This window comes from Dermacentor andersoni, chromosome 1, assembly GCF_023375885.2.
Source record: "Dermacentor andersoni chromosome 1, qqDerAnde1_hic_scaffold, whole genome shotgun sequence".
In the NCBI taxonomy this organism is placed as follows: domain Eukaryota; kingdom Metazoa; phylum Arthropoda; class Arachnida; order Ixodida; family Ixodidae; genus Dermacentor; species Dermacentor andersoni.
Window position 1 is genome coordinate 138,280,497 of NC_092814.1, and position 20,133 is coordinate 138,300,629.

Below are 20,133 nucleotides of genomic sequence, written 5' to 3' on the forward strand. Positions count from 1 at the left end.
CAGCACTGTAGGGGGCACATTCTAATATTTCTTCACCATCTTCCTTGATTACGCGCAAGTACGCATACGAGTTCTAGCCATATCCTTACTGTTCATCGCGCCTCTTTGACATGGAGCTTAGATGCATGCTGTGCGGTCGTCGTCGCCTTTATGGCGGCTACATTCAAGGAATTAGACGGACTATAACAAACCATCGCCTTTGTTCCCCGCATCACCACCTGATGCTCCACTTTCCATACAGATTCATCAGCCTGGTTACGCCCACTGCAGGGCGAAGGCCTCTCCCATACTTCTCCAACAACACCGGTCACGTACTAATTGTGGCCATGTCGTCCCTGCAAACTTCTTAATCTCATCCGCCCACCTAACTTTCTGCCGCCCCCTGCTACGCTTCCCTTCCCTTGGAATCCAGTCCGTAACCCTTAATGACCATCGGTTATCTTCCCTCCTCATTAGATGTCCTGCCCATGCCCATTTCTTTTTCTTGATTTCAACTAAGATATCATTAACTCGCGTTTGTTCTCTCACCCAATCTGCTCTTTTCTTATCCCTTAATGTTACACCCACCATTCTTCTTTCCATAGCTCGTTGCGTCGTCCTCAATTTGAGTAGAACCCTTTTCGTAAGCCTCCATGTTTCTGCCCCGTAAGTGAGTACTGGTAAGACACAGCTGTTATACACATTTCTCTTGAGGGATAATGGTAACCTGCTGTTCATGATCTGAGAATGCCTGCCAAACGCACCCCAGCCCATTCTTATTCTTCTGATTATTTCCGTCTCATGATTCGGATCCGCCGTCACTACCTGCCCTAAGTAGATGTATTCCCTTACCACTTCCAGTGCCTCGCTACCTATTGTAAATTGCTGTTCTCTTCCGAGACTGTTAAACATTACTTTAGTTTTCTGCAGATTAATTTGTAGACCCACTCTTCTGCTTTGCCTCTCCAGGTCAGTGAGCATGCATTGCAATTGGTCCCCTGAATTACTAAGCAAGGCAATATCATCAGCGAATCGCAAGTTACTAAGGTATTCTCCATTAACTTTTATCCCCAATTCTTCCCAATCCAGGTCTCTGAATACCTCCTGTAAACACGCTGTGAATAGCATTGGAGAAATCGTATCTCCCTGCCTGACGCCTTTCTTTATTGGGATTTCGTTGCTTTCTTTATGGAGAACTACGGTGGCTGTGGAGCCTGTATGGATATCTTTCAGTATTTTTACATACGGCTCGTCTACACCCTGATTTCGTAATGCCTTCATGACTGCTGAGGTTTCGACAGAATCAAACGCTTTCTCGTAATCAATGAAAGCTATATATAAGGGTTGGTTATATTCCGCACATTTCTCTATCACCTGATTGATAATATGAATATGGTCTATTGTTGAGTAGCCTTTACGGAATCCTGCCTGGTCCTTTGCTTGACCGAAGTCTAAGGTGTTCCTAATTCTATTTGCGATTACCTTAGTAAATAGTTTGTAGGCAACTGACAGTAAGCTGATCGGTCTATAATTTTTCAAGTCTTTGGCGTCCCCTTTCTTATGGATTAGGATTATGTTAGCGTTCTTCCAAGATTCGGTACGCTCGAGGTCATGAGGCATTGCGTATACAGGGTGGCCAGTTTGTCTAGAACAATCTGCCCACCATCCTTCAACAAATCTGCTGTTACCTGATCCTCCCCAGCTGCCTTCCCCCTTTGCATATCTCCCAAGGGTTTCTTTACTTCTTCCGGCGTTACCTGTGGGATTTCGAATTCCGCTAGAATATTTTCTCTACCATTATCGTCGTGGGTGCTACTGGTACTGTATAAATATCTATAGAACTCCTCAGCCACTTGAACTATCTCATCCATATTAGTAATGATATTGCCGGCTTTGTCTCTTAACGCATACATCTGATTCTTGCCAATTCCTAGTTTCTTCTTCACTGCCTTTTGGCTTTCTCCGTTCCTGAGAGCATGTTCAATTCTATCCATATCATACTTCCTTATGTCAGCTGTCTTACGCTTGTTGATTAACTTCTAAAGTTCTGCCAGTTCTATTCTATCTGTAGGGTTAGAGGCTTTCATACATTGGCGTTTCTTGATCAGATCTTTCGTCTCCTGCGATAGCTTACTGGTCTCCTGTCTAACGGAGTTACCACCGACTTCTATTGCACACTCCTTAATGATGCCCACAAGATTGTCGTTCATTGCTTCAACACTAAGGTCCTCTTCCTGAGTTAAAGCCGAATACCTGTTCTGTAGCTTGATCTGGAATTCCTCTATTTTCCCTCATACCGCTAACTCATTGATCGGCTTCTTATGTGCCAGTTTCTTCCGTTTTCTCCTCAGATCTAGGCTAATTCGAGTTCTTACCATCGTATTGTCACTGCAGCGCACCTTGCTGAGCACGTCCACATCTTGTTTGATGCCAGGGTTAGCGCAGAGTACGAAGTCGATTTCATTTCTAGTCTCGCCGTTCGGGCCCCTCCACGTCCACTTTCGGCCATCCCGCTTGCGGAAGAAGGTATTCATTATCCGCATAGTATTCTGTTGCGCAAACTCTACTAATAACTCTCCCCTGCTATTCCTAGTGCCTATGCCATATTCCCCCACTGCCTTGACTCCAGCCTGCTTCTTGCCTACCTTGGCATTGAAGTCGCCCATCAGTATAGTGTATTTTGTTTTGACTTTACCCATCGCCGATTCCACGTCTTAATAGAAGCTTTCGACTTTCTGGTCATCATAACTCGATGTAGGGGCGTAGACCTGTACAACCTTCATTTTGTACCTCTTATTAAGTTTCGCAACAAGACTTGCCACCCTCTCGTTAATGCTATAGAATTCCTGTATGTTACCAGCTATATTCTTATTAATCAGGAATCCGACTCCTAGTTCTCGTCTCTCCGCTAAGCCCCGGTAGCACAGGACGTGCCCGCTATTTAGCACTGTATATGCTTCTTTTGGCCTCCTAACTTCACTGAGCCCTATTATATCCCATTTACTGCCCTCTAATTCCTCCAATAGCACTGCTAGACTCGCCTCGCTAGATAACGTTCTAGCGTTAAACGTTGCCAGGTTCATATTCCAATGGCGGCCTGTCCATACAGATTACTGCGACATAACGGAACTCTGATGTCGCGTCTATGGCGAGTAGCATTCACAAATGCGCACTTCTTATCCATCGGAATAGCCAGAAGTTTCGAATGTGAAGTTAGTGGGTGCAAGGAGTCGATTGCGCATCGTCTTTGTGAATGTCCTTGTTCCCATGCACGAAGAACAGTGCTGTACATCACGCTGGAAAAAAGAAACGTGACAACCGTACCTTTACGGAAAGTAAAATCCTTGGACTTTGGTCGCAGCCGACGTCAGCGCGAGTTCCTTTAAAAGCGCTGGTGTCCTTTTTTCCCCCTAAAGTATTGGGACTGTATAAAAGTCTCCATTCGTTATCAAGCACAATTCATATTTTTTGCACGAACATATTTTTTTTAGTTATACTTTATTTCTTTCACTTCACCTTTTCTAGCGTTTTTCCTTCATCCAGGTGCAATGTAGCGAACCGGATAATTAACCTCTCTGCCTTTAGGCGCTTATTTTCTCTCTCTTATTACCAAGGGTGGCCGGCCTATGGTGAACAGCACTTACAAACAAAAATATTTGTGCACTCGACCCAAGTCTCTGTCCCGAAGAAATAAAGTTGCCTTCGATGTTTTAGGAAAGATTACGACGTGTTTTCAAGCATGGTCTGCTGCGCATGTACACGCCGCTTAATTCTAACTTCCTGTAGACTTAACTTAATTATGTGGTTTTACGTGCCAAAACCACTTTCTGATTATGAGACACGCCGTAGTGGAGGACTCCGGAAATTTCGACCAACTGGGGTTCTTTAACGTGCACCTAAATCTAAGCACACGGGTGTTTTCGCATTTCGCCCCCATCGAAATGCGGCCGCCGTGGCCGGGATTCGATCCCGCGACCTCGTGGTCAGCAGCCGAACACCATAGCCACTGAGCAACCACGGCGGGTTAACTTCCTGTAGAAACGATTGAAACAGTTAAATACAGTTTCTCGCAGGAATCTTGTTTCTTCTGTACAACATCCTTGTTTATGTGTCTTTCGATTACTCTGAGTCGAAGGTTGCTGCTGAGGTCATTTTGAAATCACTCCATCACTTCGCTGACATGATGGTTGGAAGTGTTTTCTACTTGAAGAAAGTGGAGCTTGAAGCAAAATTGGCTTGGATAAGCCTTGCCAAACGGTTCTTTTCTCGAGCGCGCTGTCCACGTCATGTAATATATATCGAATTGATCCCTCTATTTCGCTTGGCACTGAAGTAGAAGAAAAATAACGGGGAATAGAAAGGCGCTGGAAAGCAGAAGGGAATTCGCTGTGCAGAAAACTAACGAGAAACAGGGGCCAGGCGCCCGCAGGCCGCTCCATTCTATAGACCAACAACGTCGGAACATTTCGTGTTAGCATTCCCCGTATAGACCTCGGACAAAGACACCCTTTGCAGGGGCGTGCGTCCGCCAACGTCGGCAACGGTTTTTGGCGGCGGGATTTCACGACCAGCACGTGACAGAGCTTGTTTATTTTTTCTATCTATAACGTGATCCGTCCGGTCATCCATCATCGTGCATAGAATTGAAGCACGGGGCTTGGTTGCCGTGCGTCGCCCCCTCCGATGGCGTGGCGTTCCAGTGCGGCTGCCAAGCCACGTTTTTGGACCGAGACGCGCCAGAGGGCTCGCCTCGACAACGAGCCAATGGCAGCCGCGAGGGCTTGATTTCGATGCGCGCACGCGAAAAGGCGCCCTGTTTCAGAGATCGCGCCTCGCCGTGATAAGTACTGAGCAGGCGGAATGGGGCTCGCTGGAAAGGTACGTGTGGCCCCGCAAGAGCATCGAGTAAGGGAATGAAAAATAAAAAATTCCATTGTTGATCAATGCTCTTTGCTGCGATTGAAGAAGCATATCCGCGGCGGGTTGGGAAAGGGAACATGTCGAAGTGCGTGAGCTAACTGGGTAGAATGCGCCTGCAATCTTTGATGATAACATCTTCGCAGTGCTCTCGAAAAAAAAAAAAAAAAAATCTTCGTGGCGCGCTGGACGTGGCTAGCTTTTTCAAAATGTCGGAAATTGATGGCGAATTCGCCAAATCGCACCGGCAAGCTCCGGGGCGCCCTGAGGCAACGATGATTGGGCGCACCGGTGCGATTTGCCGAATTCGCAATAACAAATAGAATACGTGTCTGAACAGCTTCAACGCCTTCAAATCAGGCTGAAGAATTTGCGCCAGAGTGCGCCAAGAGTGCGCTCTTTGCCTTAGAATATTGAAAATTTTTTGCATCATGGTGCATTGAAAGGTGTTCCTAAAGGAAGGGATACGTCCCTAAGAGACGCAGAATTGGGTTTCGACGATCGTGACGACGATTGTAAAGTTAACGCACAGAATTTCATGACGTCAGAACGATCGCATTTACGTCTATTCCATTCGTCTGCCTTTCCAGTTATTCTTTCTTGCGTATTTTTGTTTGTATTTCCCGGAACCCGCCGTGGTTGCTCAGTCGCTATGGTGTTGGGATGCTGAGCACGAGGTTGCGGGATCGAATCCCGGCCAACGCGGCCGCATTTCGATGGAGGCGAAAACACCCGTGGTGCTTAGATTTAGGCGCACGTTAAAGAACCCCAGGCGGTCAAAATTTCCGGAGTCCTCCACTACGGCGTGCCTCATAATCAGAAAGTGGTTTTGGCACGTAAAACCCCATAATTTATTTTTTTTTTATTTACGAGAATTGTATTGCTAGCGCAGCAGCAGCTGGGCGGTCAATTACTTCCACGCGCGAAATGTTCAAACCATGTCTGACTGTTCGAAGACGGCACTACTGTAGGTTAAATGAGGCATGGCATTCCTGACTTCCTAGCGTACAGGCCCGCAGCGTTCCCGGGAAACTACGGGGCCAGTTCCTCCCCCATTTCTGCCCTCTCATTATCACTAGTATAAGCGGTGTCCAAAGCTGTAGAAAGGCAGAAAAATCAGCGGATCTCTTAGGAATGTAGGGCCCTCTGGGCTGTACTTTTCAGCGATAAGGTAGCCTCCCCGCCTGCGCGATTATCTGGCTAAGCTATGTCGAATGCTCGGTTGCGATTGTCGGAAGTTCGAAATCAGTTTTCTTATTTTTTTTTTTTAATTCTGGCGATGGTGTGCCTGAATTTGGCCTCCTCCAGTGGACTACATCTGCTGGCTTGGAGGGACGCCTGGCACCGGCAAAAGATGCCGAGAGCAAGTGGGGCTATACTAATACAGGTACAACCAAATTAGGAAGGCCCACTAAGCTTGCACAAAGACACTCCCTCACCAGAATAGAAATTGGCTTCCCTGGTGCAGTTTTCGGCCACCCCCTTCCTCGTGATTCCTACAGTTCCCCCATGGCTCTCAGTCCCCAACAGCTGCGGAGCACCTGACCAAGGCGGTGGTCAGACCTGTAAAACAGCGGAAGGGGCTAAGAATGTCTGGACCCGGACAGGCCGCCAATGGAAACTGACCCTGGCAACCTTCAACAGCCGAACTCTGTCGAGTGAGGCTATAGCTTAGCAGGACTCTTTGAGGAACTATCACATATTGTTTGGGATATCATTGGCCTATCCGAGATGTCGTTAACGGACATGTCCTCTGCTATAGAGGTCCCCCTGATAAGAAGCAATACGGGGTAGGATTCCTAATCCATAAGAACATAGCGGGCAACTTTGACGAATTCTAGATCATTAATGAGAAGGTGGCAGTAATCGTAATAAAACTTAATAAGAGGTATAGATTAAAGGTAGTACAAGCCTGCGCCCCAACAACCAGTCACGATGATGATAAAGTTGATCAGTTTTATGAAGATGTTGAATTAGCGATGAGAAAAGTGCAAACTCAGTATACTATAGTAATGGGCGACTTCAATACAAAAGTGAGGGAAAAGCAGGCTGATGAATAAGCAATTGCCGACTACGGCCTCGATTCTAGGAACGCCAGAGGAGAGGTGCTGGTAGAATTAGCAGAAAGGAGTAAGCTGGGAATAATGAACACCTTTTTCAGGAAGCGTAGTGACAGAAAGTGGACCTGGAAAAGCCTTAATGGTGAAGTGAGAAATTAAATTGATTTCATACTTTCTACTGATCCCAGCATTGTGCAGGATGTAGAAGTAATAGGTAGGGTAAAGTGCAGTGATCATAGGCTAGTGAGGGTTAGGATTCACCTCAATTTGAAGAGAAAAAGAGTAAAATTGGTCAACAAGAAACAAGTGAACCTAGAGGCAGTAAGTGTAAAAGCAGACAAATTCAGGCTGGAACTTGCAAACAAATATGCAGCCTTAGAACAGAGAGATGAAGATGACATAGCGGTAATGAATGAAACCATAACTAGCCTGGCTTACGAGGCAGCAATTGAAGTGGGAGGCAAGGCACCAAGGCAACCAGTAGGCAAGCTCTCCCAAGTAACAAATGACCTAATAAGGAAACGACAAAGAATGAAAGTGTCGAAATAAAAGTGTCCTCCATAGATCGTATAAGAGGTTTTCCACACAGTCGGGCTTCAACAATGCATATACAAGTTGTGTTCTCAAGCGACGACGCAACCATTCCCAATTCCTTGAAAATCTATTCGTCTCCGCGCAACTTCAACCTCGAGGTATGTTCGGTTTGCACCGCATTTGTGATGAGGTGACAGTAGTGCACGCCGAAGCAGGAGCTGTCGCCGCGCATCCATGCGCCAAGAACGTTTTCCACCTCGCTTCATCAGATACGGTGGAAACGGCTAAAAATTAATACCTCTTTAGGTTTAGCACTCGTATCCGTATGCTAAGCAACAGTTCGTGTGTTTCAAAATATTTATTTTCGTCAAACACTTTGCAGCTGGATCAGAATACGAGCTTGTCCTAAATCTTATTGGTACCTCTTATGATTTCATGCTGATGCGGATTATTTTAATCAACCTTATTTGAGCAGGCTTCCGCTCCCACAGCTCGCTTCCTTCGGAAAAAAGATGACGAGATTCGCGCGCGGACGTTCTTTCCAGAAACGACAACCAAGTGCAAATCTAGATAGACGGGAAAGGGAAAACCTGTGGTGCGTATTACACCGGCACAGCCGGTGAGCGAACCATGTCGGAGTGCATTCACCGTCAGTGAGTTTTACTCCGTGGCATATTGTGCGCACACAGGTTTGTTCTGGCCGATCGAGATGAAATTCTCTCTCTCTCTCTCTCTCTCTCTCTCTCTCTCTCTCTCTCTTTCTTCTTTTTTTCTTCTCATGTTGTGTGACGACGTTTGCACCGCTCGTGAGCCAACCTTCCGCGTGATTCCTATGCTTCATCCCCTTTCATTTTGCGAAAAACATGCATCAGCGAGGCGCGCTGCATGTACGAGGAGTGCTCGCGCCCGCCGGTTTATTACATGCCGGTCGCGATGTTGACGTCGCGCTGTCAGCGGTCTCTGTGCCGCGGGCCCCCGGTGGACCCGGGGCCGCGCATCATCCTGGCCTCGCCGGTCTGTTTTCTGTCCGCGCTTCGTGTTTTCGCCAGAGCAGTGCTTTTGTTGCCCGCAGCTTCTTGGTTTTTCTTTGGCGCCCCGTCACCCGTCGCCAGCGGCGTTGTGTGCTGCACGCTGGATCAGTGATTGAGAGACCCCGCGACCTCATTCATATATGGATACGCTCGCGCGCGGGGAGATGATTACGGCGCTTCCAAGATGCGTCACTCGGCGCTGCTCTGGGCTGAAGGCGACCAATATACTTCATACGCATTGCCGGTTCAAAAAAAAAAAAAAGAGAGAGAGAGAATGAGGAACAACGATAAGGAAAACACACAAAACGTAGGAAGCATCGTAAGAAGGGCAGCTAAAGCGGTTTTATTACTTTTTTGTATCGCTTCGTTGAGAAGGCAGGCGATCCCGCTTGACACTTTTTATTTGAGTTCCCCTATTGTTGGCTTGTTCTTTTCCTCTCTGAGAGAACTAATAATCATAAAAAAAGAACAATAGCCTTGTTTTACAGGAAAGCTTCCTGCCTGAGGAGAGAGCGTGTATGTTTTTAAAATCGCGAGCATGAAATATCCGGATTAAAGTCATGCTTTGTTTGTGTGTGCATTTTTTCGGTGTTTCCTGAAGGCGGGTGCTAGCGCCGTCACCAACCGAATCGGCGCGGAGGCACGTTGGAGCTGTTTTCTCGCATAGCAGGCCAAGTATAACGGATCGAAAGCTGGCATGTTATATTTTGTGTAAAGTGATACGCGTGGTGTGTCTCCCTTGTGGTTGCATAATTCAGTAACAGAGCAACGGTTCAGAGGATAAAGACTGTCTTGTAAAGATTTCTTTGCTGTTGTTTAATGGTACAATTTTCAGTCGTCCTCGTCTATACTCTTCAGCTGACGCGGAAGTTTCTTCGTTAAACCGATTATTTTAGCTGTCAACAGGTGCACTGAAGCCCTTACGCATGAGTGGCGGGCTGTTCTATACGTGAACGTGAATTGGGGAGCATGAGGCATACACGCTATAATGGCTGCTATGAAACAGACTTTAATGAACCGAATACCCATCAGTCCTGTCAGTTTACGAGGGAAGACATCGACCTGTACCACCTGGTCAAAGGTTCATGTAGTATGGTCCACAATGAAACAGGGACAACACCTAACCGGCATTAACCGTATAAGTGCAACATTTCTTCATCTTTATTGCGAAAAAGTTGCCGATGTGGTGGTAAGGCGGACATACATATATAAACAGTGTTTCGTCCGTCTGGCCCCAAAATATAAGCTATATGGGTCATCATGCCATAGCTGTAGTTGATTTTGGATGCTTCACAATTGACGGACACCTGCTCTTACAGACAGTTCCAGCGTAAAGAGAAAGAGAGCGAGAGGAGAATGAATGAAAGGCAGAGAGGTTAACCAGGACTGAGCCCGGTTGGCTACGCTGCACTGGGTGACGAGGAAAGTTCTAGCGTAAGACCGCTTTGTGAATGCGGGCTCTGAGCCCGTGTTCACGAAAATACGGGCTCTGCCTTTGTGCTGCTACAAGTGGTGTTAGCCTGGCAGATCTGGCCGGCGACTGCTCCGCCTTAGCGTATGTTTCTGCACCAAATATGTTACCATATGCTTGTCAGTCGTCCATCTCGCAGTATTGTGAGTAGAATGCGTGACACTTCCTTGCGTACTATCCGCGGTCCTTCCGTGTAGAATAACAGTTGGACACATTCGTGAGGAAATCCTCTTTTTTCGATGTATTCCAGAAGTCTCCTCCTTTCGCGTTAGAAGTGCTGGCAGGAGCACATGAAATATCGTATGTCTGCCATTTTATTGCACTCGGTGCAAGATGGAGAAGCAGCACTGCTTATTTTGAACATCCATGCAGGAGTGTAGGCCCATCCTATTCTAGGTATTGAAGGGTCGTATAGAATTGTTATTTTTATTTTTGTTTTTATTTCGCTTTAGAAACCACCACATCAGCCTTTTGTTGTAAAAGTGATTTTTAAGCCCGAGTGGCTTATAAGAATAGGGGCTTACCAGTTGTATAGCGAGCATATTATTACCGAAGGCGGAGGGAAAAAAATTATTACAAATGAATTTTTTTTTAATTCGGTCCGATATGTTGGAAAATATCTTGGAGAGGAAGATAAGCCGGCGTTTGGCGAGAGTGAGTGGAAAAAACACTACTACCAAAATTTTGCTACAGAAATAGTAATTAAATTAAATTAAATTAAATTATGGGGTTTTACGTGCCAAAACCACTTTCTAATTATGAGGCACGCCGTAGTGGAGGACTCCGGAAATTTCGACCACCTGGGGTTCTTTAACGTGCACCTAAATCTAAGTACACGGGTGTTTTCGCATTTCGCCCCCATCGAAATGCGGCCGCCGTGGCCGGGATTCGATCCCGCGACCTCGTGCTCAGCAGCCTAACACCATAGCCATTGAGCAACCGCGGCGGGTGAAATAGTAATGTTAGCTCTCAAATGCCTAAGGTTGTGGCTGATGTGTGACAGTTGTAATAGTAATGTTAGCTCTCAAATGCCTAAGGTTGTGGCTGATGTGTGACAGTTGTCGGTTACAGATCGAAGCTTGGCTTATTTGAAGCCCTGAAATTATTTCTGTGGAATGAAGGCTATGATTCCCGGCGCGTAAATTAATTTCATCGTGTTGAGCGCTATGCAGTTGGAGGCCACAGCCTGTAGTTTCGGATTTGCTTTCTAAATCATGGCTGCATTAATTATTTGCAGGCGCCTCACGTTTGGTACTATTTTGATAATTCAGATGGAGTGTTTGCTTATAATGTGTAGTTGTAGTGTATAGGCAACGAACAAAAAATTATAACATAGTATCGTTTAAACGTTAATAGCATCAACGATCGGAACAGAGCAACCGGGAAATGCTTACACCGTGTTGCATATCGCTTAAAGTATGAGCCCAACGTCGTCGGGACGATTATTTCAGGTATGTACAACATGAATCATGTACTGCAGTTTCTCAAAAATGCCCGTCTTCACCGACCGTTGCATGACTTCCTGCATTCTATAGCATCCCAGTCATAGTGAATGTTGAATGCGATTTGAACGTTCGCGGTTCGTTTCATGCTAAATGAAGGAATTAATTAATGGTTTGCCGAATAGCGTATGCGTGGATGTGGTCGTTCAGGTCATTTAGTTAACCCTTTATTTCGAAATTCTTCAAAATCATGATATGGCGGCACACTGCAGCTTTATCGGCCGTGTCCTGCAGTGTAGAACCTGTAGAACCTTCACAATTGCGCTCTTTGGTTTAGAAATTATTGCTCATTGCATTTCATCATAAATGCAACTAAGAACCGTTTATAGATATGCTTTCGGCAAGGATTCTCAATCCTTTTAAGCAACTTATAGCGCGGTTTAGCTTATCGGCTCAACGATGCTAATGCCATCAATCAACTCATTAGTAAAGAATTCCCCCAGTGGAGATATCATTAAATTTCTTTAAATTCAACATTCTCCACTTACACCATATTACAAGGAAGGAAAAAAAAATACACGCAGAATCTACTGTGGGAGTTATCTAAATGACGCGTAAGCTTTTGCTACTAATCACCTGCTGTTTCGTCGTTGTATGCTGCTGCGTTTGGCATAATTACGAGAGAAAACGCGAAAGAATCGTGAAACGGAGAAGCGCGTTTCAAACACCGAAATGTTGACTGAGGTTAGCATGAGATGAAGAAGAAGAGGCGAATAGTCGCTGTGTTCACTCATGTTATATGACGGTGCGTTTGGATGATGCCGCTGCTTCGTGGAAGATGAGCACTGGCCAATCTGTGCTGTACTACGTGACGTAATTGAACAGTTTCACTTTTGGTAGACCTTTTACGGTGACGTGGTCAATGACGCTGCCTCCTCTCGATGCGTGATCAACCGTACTCCGGTGGCGGCGGCGCGGGCGCTGTATTGAAAGCGATCTGCGATGGGGACGCAGTGCGTCGAGTGCTGATAGCTTCGTGTACTCTGTGTTTTCGTCGCTTTGTTTGCGTTGAAGCGTGAGGCAGCACGACGGTCAATTTGCCTCGCTGCTGCGGGCCCTATCTTAAAGCGATCGTCTTACGCATCGTCTTACGTGAGGTACAAACGAGTTTGCTCGTTGAGTACGCATACAAATGCTTACGCATTTCGTGATCTTTAGTGTTCGTATAAAGTAAACTTTGTCGAATATTGGAGCTAGAGGAAGTCCTTTAGTGACTTCATAGTATACTCATTCACTCCCCCAGCTCTTTGGTTCTGCTGCATTCTACGCCCCGTTTATTTCCGCGCTCATTAAAGGGACACTAAAGATTACCAGAAAGTCAAGTTAAAGTGATAAAGCAATGCTCTAGAACGTCTAAGGCGTCAATATAATCGCAAACAAAGCTTTAGTAACCGAGAAATTGAGGTAAATGCATGACACGATTTGAGACCCCCCAGCGACATTGCGGTACTAGCCCGATGACGAAAGCACTTCTCATCATAATTTATGTCACTAGTACTCAACTACTCGTATTAAAAAGATAATTTGATTAAATTATAAGACGGAAGAAAATGCTACTTGTCTACTTCTATTCGATTCTAAGAAAAAATAACATTTTGACGATACCCTTGAATAGTATGGGTGATCGAAACGTTTCGTTTTCGCTCGACTCTGCGGGCTCGACTTTGCGCCGCGCGCGCTTTGGAGTTTCAGTTGTTTCTTTATCGTGTCGTGCTGCGGTGGTCCTGCTGGCTCGCGAAACTTGCATGTGGAACAAGCATCAAGAATACCACGTCCATGTGATGTCGTGCGATGCGCGAACGGTCCGCGGAACTTGGCCAAGGGCAGTTGCAGCGGCGAATCCAATGTTACTTATCACTGTGTGCCAACGACTGAACCTCTCCTTTCGAAGTGGTTAAGTGCCGTACCTCTGCCACAGCGCGCTGGCAAAGAGCCGAGAAATCACGTAGTGTGCTCGCTGCACTTTCGTCCAGAGGATTAGGAGTTCAGCGCCGACTTACTGAAGTCGCGTGAAGTGCCTTTCAAAGCAGGCCGTCGTCGTAGTAGTACGCAACGACGCCGGCAGCGCGAGCCCTCAACAGCAGGTCACGTTCATCAGTGCTTAAATCGCTGAACTCGAGCCCAGCATCGCGAGCTAATGTGTCGTTGTCAAGGTCATCCATTGCAACGAGCGTCGAAGTTGGCGTCATGGAATAAAGAACCAGCTTATCGTCGTGCGCTTTCCCTTCCGCTAGCCACCACAGTTCCGCTTTCGCGCTACTGTCGGCTCTGTCTTGGCTCTGTTTCTGGCCGCGCGTTTGCGTTTTGTGGAGAAAAGCCGTAGGGCCATCTGCGGGAGCCGTTTTACTATGGTTTTGCTCACCGACGGCGCAACGTCACTATGAGACCATGACGTCAATACTCCTCGATCGGAGGGCGGGTGATTTGAACTGTGCTAGAGGTACGCGGAAGCTTTAGAACGCATTTTCTCATAAGTCTCTTCGCACGAAACAAGCGTTTCGAGGCTTCTGGGATTGTATTTCAACAGTCCACGTTGACTTAATATTAACCTTTAGTGTCCCTTTAATGTCTTCTGGCGTTACTTCCTGTTTCTTATCGTTGTTCCCATTTAATTTGCATGACAGTAAGACGGAATCATCTTTAGTTAAGGTTGGTTTCTTTTGCTCGTTTCATTCGCTCTCTTTCTGGGGTCGCACTAAAATATTAGGAAAAAGCCGAAAGTCAGCATACCTACTGTATACACAGATCTTCAATCACGTCTTGCTCTTTCACTGTTGTGCGCTGTTTTTTTTATTGAACTTTCTTTCTCAGAGTTGCAAATGGCTAACGCTACCTTCCATACGTCATTGCATTGAAACATGGCATGGCCATTGTTTCGCAGAACGGGAAAAGGCTTCACCATGTCCACGTTTCCAATACCTGTGTAGATCATACATTTGATCGCGTTTCACAAGCGACTCTCCCCGCCTCGTGGGCCTCTTTCATTGCCTATACTAATGCGGGAGAACACGAAGCTGCACATTCATTTTTTTCTCACTCTCTCGTTACGTCTCATTGTCCGCCAGCGTTCAGTTGCGGAAAAATGTCGAACAGGAAGCAATCAGAGTGCTCGGCGTTGGCTGCGTGCACTTGTCATTGAAATTACTAATGCATTCTCGCTGTCCTGTGCGCTACAACATCATATTTGCATAGCGCAGCCTTCAATCGTATTCTAACAGTCGTCGCATTTTTTACTCGTGGAAACAGCGTGAACCAGCAGTCCGTTGAGGGCGCATTTGCGCCACGCCGTCCGTTGCCAGATGGAAAAGCACGAACGACTGCGGAGCGAGCGCGATTCCTGGAAACAAATTTTCTGCTCACTGTCATTGCGAATCTGACTAGAAGGACGTGCCAACTGCCGCCGTCGCAAAAAGGCTGTTTGCACACTGTATTGGGCGCTGTGAAAGAAGGTCAAAGCGCCTGTGGCTCGCGAACGGATCGAGCGCAGTACGCGTGCCTGATCCCGTGCTCACGCCGTTGATGCGGATTATGAACTGAAATGCCCTCTATGTAGTTGGCTGGACATCAGAGTTCGCAAATTTGCCCAAAACGGATTGCTGGTATTCCCGCGCGCGAGCTTGGATGGACGCCGCTGGTTTCATAACCATGCTTCCCGTTTCGCAGTGTGCAGTGAGGCGATACGAGTCAGGGTCCATCTCGTTATCTTCGCCGAAAACGCTCGACACTGTCGACTGCAGCACGCATCACGCCTTTCGGATTACTTATCGGAGAGCCGTCTGCTAGGCCCGCCTTGTTTCATATGACCATGTTCTTTCAGATGTTCTTTTTAAATGCATCAGCATTTATATGCCTACCGAACGAGGAAATCCGTCCGTCCGTCACGTAAGGCGATGGCTTTGAAGATAGGACCCGCAGCAGCGAGCGAATTGACCTTCCTGCTGCCTCGCGCTTTGGTTGACAATGGTTCGCGTCGAGAAGAGGCAGCGTCGTCGACCACGTCATCGTAAGAGGTCTACCAAACGTGACACTGTTCAATTACGTCACGTAGCACAGCACACATCGGCCAGTGCTCATCTTCTACGAAGCAGCGGCATCATCCAAACGCACCATTATATAACATGAGTGAGCCTAGCTTGTACTTGTCTCTTCTTCGTCGTCTCATGCTGGTCTCAGTTAACATTTCGTTCTTGCAACCGCACTTCTCCGTTTCACGATTCTTTCGCGGTGTTTCTTGCAATTATACCAAACACAGCAACATACGATGACGAAGAAGCGGGGGATTGGTAACGAATGTTTACGCATCATTTAGATAATTCCCACAGGAGACCTGCGTGTAATTTTTATCCGCTCAAACAAAGGTAATTTCGAAGCGCGCTTGTTATTTAACGCTTTCCCTTATCACTTTCTATATGATGCAAGCGTGCGCTTACGCTGCTGTTATAAACTGCAAAATCTGCTTTAGTGATGTGTTTTCTTTATTTTTAACGCACGTAAGACAGAATGTGGTACTGTGTACCCTATAGTTAAATTGTCCCCGTATATTTTTGTGCCAGATATGACAAGACAGCGGTGGCTGCCATTGAGGGCAAGACGCAGGTTAAAGGTAGGCGTACATCCTCGTCTTTAAGACGCATCGTCGAAGGGAGAGATGGCTGCTGAAGATGTCGTTTTAATGGGCAAACATTTGAATTTTTATCCATTAAGGAAAAGGAAAATAAAAACGAAAACGATGAACAATAAGCAAGCGTTTTCCTAGCAGATTTAGTTTCGTCTCATTATTGAGAGACATTCTGTCAAGAATAATGAAGGTGCTGAACAACATAGTTGCGTAATCATTTCCAAGTTTGAGGCCACCGCAGAGAATGGGAGGGGGAATATTCGTGTTTCTCGCGATGCTCATTTCTTTCGCGGGTGTACTTCGACACCGCGCACTAAAGGGCTGATATGTAGCGCAGTTCACATAACTAAGAAAGACCGCGGGGTTCGTTGTGGCATGTTACATTCAATCATTGCAACATTTTTGTCGGCACTAACTTATAACAGGATCTCTTAACTTGTGTGGCTTCGTTATGCAGTACGTCATCGTAATGAGAATGCTTGAGAACTGACCCAGCTCAATGAGTTTTCATCAGCTCACATAAATCCTTTTCTTGCTTAAGGGCGCGTAACTGCTATAAGCAATGGTGTTTGCCCGATGGCGAGCAAGTCGTGCATCGACGTGAAGTTAATTTCGGCGGTGGTCCATTACTTTTATTGCCGAGCAGTGATTACCTTAATGGGCCTCCAATTTTATTTTTGCTAACGATCGCGATCCTATTTTTACGCTTACTAGGTGAGTCAGGGTCTGAGGCCGTTACGCCATTGATTCTGAAGCGCCGTCTAAATTTGGTTGACCGCAGGGGTGTACCATTTCGAGCTACATCTTAGATACGCACCACGAAAGTCTGCAACCAATGCACTTCCGCCCAGCTGTAGTCAGTTTCAGCGCTTGGCGACACATGGCGCTATACGGAAAGTCTCGTGTTGATAAAAGCTGTGAAACCATAGAAATTACGGCAGTATATAGGTAAAAATCACTTTAATATGATTTAATAATAGCGTATAGGTAATCGCTTTGCAGACACCAACAGAGACACGGGTGGTGATGTGGGCTTCTTGGTACATCTCGACCAAAGGTGTCTGAGCGCAGTGAAAAACGAGAACAAAAGAAGGCTTAGCGCCTGTGTGTCCAATGTGCCGTCTTTTGTTGTCGTGTTTGCTCAACCGCCTTCACTTCACCAAGAAAGAGCCTGCTGGGCCGGTATTTTGTAGCGATGCCTTTTCCGATTCTATGATTTTTCAGACTTTTTGCGCTTGGCCAGTGGCCACTGCCCACATTATCAACGGGATCAGGCGGCCGTGTGTGGTGGATGACAAGAATAGCATAGAATAAGGCATAAGGCATCGCTACAAAATAGCGGCCCTGGGCCTTAAAACGTGCAGGATTCCAATGGCGTTTTAGTTAAGCATTGGTTATTTCGGGCTTCCGTTAAGATAAAGCGCAATCACGTGAGGGAGCATTAGTGCACGTCTCGAAGGCGGAACATGCTCGATCCACTACTAATACAGGGGCGTTTTCGTGAGGCCTGTTTTCATAAGGTGCCTCGGGCAGATTAATAGCCCGACGAGGTTTCACCATCTCTCACCTGGCAACGACCACGAAGTTTGAGTGACGCATGTGCATTTAAGGACTGTATGTGGACCTTGGTCTTCTTAGTTTCATTTGGCCGAGTCATAGCGGTAATGTGAAGTTGGCGAAAGTAGGACGTTAGAAATTTATCAATAGAAACTTACTTTCGTGGGGCTTCCAAAGCGATGTGGGCAATGCTGCGATTCATGAAGTCGACTGACCTCTGCGACCGATTGTGGGCGTCATGTGATGGACAACCGCACGTGTTCACACTGAAAATACATTCTTCCCTCCCTCTCTTTCTTTTCATCCCTTAAACACCTTTGGCCCGTGTAGGGTAACGAACCGGGCGTGCGTCTGGTTGACCTCCCTACATTTCCTTCCTTCTTTTCCTCCTCCTGCTCCTACTTTTGCAGTCGTCGGATGTTATAAACGGAAATCTACACGCATCTAAATTTATTCCATTGCTCGGTTGCGGCGGGCTATTAACGGCCAGCGGGTCCGACAAGAGTCTGGGTAACAAAGCTCTACATTCTCCGTTCTATAACTCTGTAAAAGTAGCTCAACAGCGTATATGCCTAATCCGTATAGAACATCGATCTTTTGTACTGGTGAACCGAAGTTCGAAGCCAACCGTCCGACACAATTTTTTTTTGCAGCGAAGCTGTATATGGCTAGGGTTCCATGCATTCTTGTTCTCCGTGAACAAAAACTATCACCATCAATGACTCATGCCTCCGTAAGCAAGCGAAAAATGCAATGGCTCATAGCCCCGTAAGGCAGAGGCTACAAGCACTAAGCAAAGTGAAGCGAACAGTGCTTAAATTCTTTCTAGTCACGCATACAACATACAGAACAGCATGTCGAAAACTGTCATCATCAGTGGCTCATACCCCCGTAAGCAAGCAAAAAATCCAATAACTCATACCCCCGTAAGGTTCATGGTTACTCACTTTGCATGAATTAGCTACGACGACACTACCCCTGTTGTCGTTGTCGGTGATTTCAATGTAAATGTGTCGGTACCGAAAAGGGAGCGGTTTACGCGTTCCGTGTTTCAGACATATCCTTTGCGATGGCACACCAATCCGATCCGACCCAACCGACCACCCAGCGGCGTTCGTGCATCGATTTAGCATTATCAAAGAATGTGATTGCAGTTGCGAGTGAAATAATGATCATCGATCAAGACAATAAATTAGTGTGCGTACCTTTCATCACGATGACCACCCATCAAGGCAATAAAAGAGTTCGTACCTTTGTTCAAAATAATGTGTCAACTCCGTGTCGTGTGCTACAAAGCTTCGCTGGTCAACCACCTTCACAGAGTGGAATGGCTCATGATTTTTTCTAAGTCTTCATTATAGTGCCCGCTTAATACGTGAAAAAAGAATGTCAGCCTATTAACTGCATTTTCTGCTTGACAGTCATGAGACCAGCTCTACTTCTAAGTTCGATGACGGACTGGGTTCTAGCGTATGTTTTAATTATTAACCTCAAGGCCTTGTTTTGCACGAACGATGATAGAAATTGGTGGTGACCACAGTATCCGCAATATTCACACAGTAATTTTCGGCTATATCAACCTGCGAACGGCCTTAATGGAGGGCTAGGGCGCAGAATGTTGTGGAGACGAGCCAAGATCGCTCACCGTTCTCCATATGATAGACCGTGGCTTGCGAGGGTCAAGTGATTCGCAGAACGTCTTCCACCATTGTTCCTCCAGCCTGTCCATACGACGTTGGATTTTCTTTTCTATATGTCGAGTGTCCCTAAGCTCGTGTATTGACTTGGTACGCCTGTGTCGCCTCTCGGCTCTTCTGCGAATCGTTCGAAGGCGCTCAAGTTCTATGTCGAAATCCGTACGTTTTGTTGTTGTAAACGTCTACTTAGACGATTCCAGCACACTTGTAATGAGGTCCTCAATGTTGCAGCCAAATCCTTCTTTGCATGCAGCTTCACTTTTGTCTTATCCGTTGACCACATTACTTGTCGGCAAGTAGAAAAGGAGCAGCTTCCAAACCCTGTGGTTCTCAGGGCCAAACAATGAAATCTTCCTTACCTCAGTAAGGAAGCCTTCATTGCAGTGAGTCCATCTTATGTCACTCCGAAAGCTTCCTTACTGAGGGGCCCTCAGTGAAGGTTTCCTTGGTGCTTCCTCAGCGTAAGGTAGCTCCGAAGCTACCTTTCAGGCGTCCTTACGCCGCTCCTAGCCCTGAACGAGCGCTTCGCCTCACTGCTTAGCCACGTGACGTTTGGTTGTGCATGCGTGCTGTCGCCCGCCTGCGGAGAAGCGCGAGCACGGTACGTCTTGCCAGGCATGTTCGTTTCAGTCGCACGTTCGGCATGAGTGGCGTTCCTAGGCGTTGTTTGGCGTTGCACAACGCCGTAGGGCCCATCAAGTTTTGCGCTATAATGTGGTCCTTTTTTTACGTTTAGCAAACAAAACTATAAGAAAGCGTGCACGTGT

The 20,133-nt window shown here is 46.6% G+C and overlaps 1 protein-coding gene across 3 annotated transcripts in view; it reads left to right on the forward strand.

Moving 5' to 3' along the window:
• Positions 1-20,133, forward strand: part of LOC126544339 (uncharacterized) — an 803,357-nt gene that overhangs the window by 625,285 nt on the left and 157,939 nt on the right. The gene's annotated exons all lie outside the window — the stretch shown is intronic.